The sequence below is a fragment of the Lampetra planeri genome, chromosome 29 (assembly GCF_965212315.1).
Source record: "Lampetra planeri chromosome 29, kcLamPlan1.2.h2, whole genome shotgun sequence".
NCBI lineage: Eukaryota > Metazoa > Chordata > Hyperoartia > Petromyzontiformes > Petromyzontidae > Lampetra > Lampetra planeri.
This window is the reverse complement of record NC_136135.1, coordinates 6,215,368-6,219,283: the sequence shown is the minus strand read 5'-3', so window position 1 is coordinate 6,219,283 and position 3,916 is coordinate 6,215,368.

Sequence of the window (3,916 nt, the reverse complement as noted above, 5' to 3'; positions counted from 1 at the left end):
GCGGGGAGTCTCGATGGGTGGGTGGGTGGATATCGCCCCACCACCACCACCGAGAGGAGGAGGAGGAGGTCGTGGCTCACCAAGGTTCTACGTTGGTGGCCAGACAGGGGCTGGGCGTTGTGGTTGAATCTTGGGAGAGTTTAAAAGTGTTCTGTAGCGAATACACTCTCAAGCAAATAACCTCACTGGAGAAGAACCTCACTGGAAAATAAACTCTCTAGAGAATAAACTCCGGAGCGAATAGATGGTCCAGCGAATAAACACTCTACAGAATAAACTCTCAAGCGAATACACTCCACACAATACACTCTCTAGAGAATAAACTCTGTTGTCCCAACCTCAGTCGTTGAGTTTGGTGGATCTGTTTTATAATCGGATGTGTGGCGTGCCCTTAGTCATGACGAGGCTCATTTAGTCAGGGAGACCTCTTTCTGTTCTTTATTTATGGTGGCGATATGTTCAGGAGCTCGATATTATTGTCGGCCACGACGAGAGGGCTTCAGGAGGGAGGGTTCGGGCGGTTTTTGCGATTCCTCATCCCGTTGAGAGAGTGCAGACTTACAGTGGTTTAAACCCCTGGAGGGGAGGAGACCTTTGATAGATAAAGATGAACGTTAACAGTCGCGAATACTCGCGAACAAGAAAAAAACACGTAAAATCAAACATTTTAAGCGACGCAAAATAAAACCTAAATCTAGTGCAAACTAATACAATCCAAAATAATGTAATTTTTAAAAATAATAATCGGGTCTTGGTCCATCCACTACGCGACTATGCATTCTCAAGTCGTTGCCATCTCTCACAAGTCCCACGACGTCACAACACATCTCGCTCCCCTCCCCATCTTCCCGGTGATCATGATCCCTCCTTTGGGATGGCATTCCGTCACCAAGCTCGACCATTGGGCGCCATCCTATCGAGCGAGCTGTCCTGCCCAAGCCCACTTCGCAAAGTCAATCTGCCCCTCGTGATAATAATAATAATGTATACTTGTAACGTACCAGATCGCACAGTAGTCGCTCACTCTTATAGAGAGAGAACCACTCAGAGGCACGAGGAGGAACCGCATTCAAGTGAGGAAGGCAGCAGCAGCATCAGCCACGTGGTGAGCCGGCACCAACAAATGGCCAAGCTCTGCGGTCCTCTATGTATTAAGATATTATTGGCTAATTAATGAGTACTTATCTGTGAGACCTTTTTGCCAGTATCAAACTGATGAAAATAAAAATAGGTTTTAGCCTTTATAATAAGTGCTTACTAGCTAAAGACAACTGGAGCACTCAAGAGAAAGCTCGTGCGAGGGGGAAACACTCTATCCCACATTTTTGCTGTACCGCCATATACTTCACGCTCATGGGAAGAGAGTTTCGCAACATTTGTGTGAATTTACAAACCTACGACACCTCGGTGTGCAGTATTCCATTGTGAGTCAACCTTCAGCAGCAACCAATGACATTTTAAACATTCTGGACCCGTTCCATACCTTTACAAAACTTTTTGTAACACAATGACTTGGCCATATGCCAAGACCATTGATGTAATCGCAGACGTTGGCATTCGTTCACCAAAGGTGTCGGGAAAAGGAGCTTCATCAGTTATGTGAAATGAGTCAATAAGATTCAACTCACGCGCCGATGTAGATTGGGAAAATGAATAGATAGCCAATGGTGTGCTATTCAATCAAACTCAATTGGCATCACTTAAACAAGTATTATGTAATCATGATGTTCTTCATGAAGAGAAGCCTCGCAGATTCTCGAGATTAATTCAACAGCGTATTTGTCTGTGGCGCACACGCACACAAATGAAAATTGAATGTAATTTTAAGAATGACCAAATTTTGCTCGAATTTTTCGACATTCTCGTTTTGTTGATGAACCGAAGCAACTGGCACATTCGCCCACGTGACAAATGCATTTTTATTGGCTCTGTCGGGTGGTGGAGGGACATCCTTAAACATGGACACGACCTTCCCACCTCAAAAAAAACTAATCATGTTTCATAATATTGCTCGTGAAAGCCAACGTATACAAATTAATTTAATTCTATAGTTTTCATTTACAAAAGTGTTCCTGATGAATGTGTTGACTTTTTTCTGTTATTTGTGATGCCGAAATAGCAATTTTTTCTCCAGGAGAGTGACATTTGGGCCAGTTACGTTGATGAGAATAGAACAGAAAACAAACTTCAATACCGTACAGCACAAAAGACACTCCTTTACATCATTGTTAGGCAATGTACACAATATATAAATGTGACTGGGAAGCGACACCGTAGTGGCCCCTGCTGTTTGGTAAGCTGAATTGTACCCTAAATGTGGACTTTCATAGCCAATACAAGGATCCATAATTCTTCAGCATTTGGATGACTGTACATAGCGTATCAGATATTTTTCTAATTATTCGGTGAAGTAGTATATATTATTGTTATGTTTTATGAAACATCACTTATTATTATCATCAATAATATCACCATCATCTTCTTCCGTGGTAGCTCCTCGTTTCCGTGGAGCATGGAAGCCGGGCGGTGTGGTGAGGGTTGTGGTGGTGGTGAGGGTTGTGGTGGTGGTGGTGAGGGTTGTGGTGGTGGTGAGGGTTGTGTGGTGGTGGTGGTGAGGGTTTCGGTGGTGGTGAGGGTTGTGGTGGTGAGGGTTGTGGTGGTGGTGGTGAGGGTTGTGGTGGTGGTGGTGGTGAGGGTTGTGGTGGTGGTGAGGGTTGTGTGGTGGTGAGGGTTGCGGTGGTGGTGGTGAGAGTTGTGGTGGTGGTGAGGGTTGTGGTGGTGAGGGTTGTGGTGGTGGTGAGGGTTGTGGTGGTGGTGAGGGTTGTGGTGGTGGTGGGGGTTGCGGTGGTGGTGAGGGTTGTGGTGGTGGTGAGGGTTGTGGTGGTGGGGGTTGCGGTGGTGATGAGGGTTGTGGTGGTGGTGAGGGTTGTGGTGATGATGCTGAGGGTTGTGCTTGATGGTTGTGGTGGTGGCGGCGCTGACTGTTGCTGTAACAACTGGAGTCATAAAAGGTTTTACTTTGGTCTTGGCCAAACATGAGGGTTATACGGTACGGCTCCACGGTTAATCGTAAATTGCGATGGTGTTAGTCACCGTTTCGTGAAAGGTGAAATCAATTGCTGCTGTACATTGCTGCGCTGAGCATCAGTGTGCTCAGGAGATAAATTCCAACGTCGACGTCTGATAGCCATAGCGAGCGGGCTTCAGGGACGGAGACTATTCTTCGCTTTTTGCTGTTCCTCCTCCGTCGAAGGGGTGCAGGCTGTTTTACTGTAGTGGTCCATGTTGTTGGGGTCGCATGGACGCAACAATGCCACGACTGTGGCTTGCCTTACAATATTCATTCGTGAAGGCGATGTTTGCACATCCACCTGCTGTTGATGTTCTGATGCGGTTGACGTTGTCGCCGGTGTCTTTTTGGAGAAAATATCACGGCCAGGAGGTGCGATGTTTGCGTCTCGAAGAGGCGCTTATAATAATAATGCAATTTATAACACGCGCAAATTTGCGGACGTAACGGCCGCAACTCAGAGGCACGGAGCCAAGCTCAGAGTCGCTCGAAAGCACGTGGTTATAGAGGTGAGTCTTTAAGTCTCTCTTGAAGGAGGCGATTGAGGTGATGCTGCGAATGTGCAGAGGGATAGCGTTCCAGACTGTTGGGGCTGCCACCGAGTAGCGGCGCATAGACATGACCATCCTGGATCTTGGTATCAAGAGGAGGTCGTGAGTCGCGCTGCGCAGGCATCTGCCGTGTGCTGAGCTGAAAGTTGTCAGTAATGAAGAAAGGTACGGCGGGCAGGCAGATGTGAAGGCATTGTGGCAGAGGCAGGCGATCTTGTATGTGACCCTACTGGCGATGGGTAGCCAGTGGAGGGCACGGAGACAGGCAAGTGAGTCGAGACGGGGATGAGTGCGG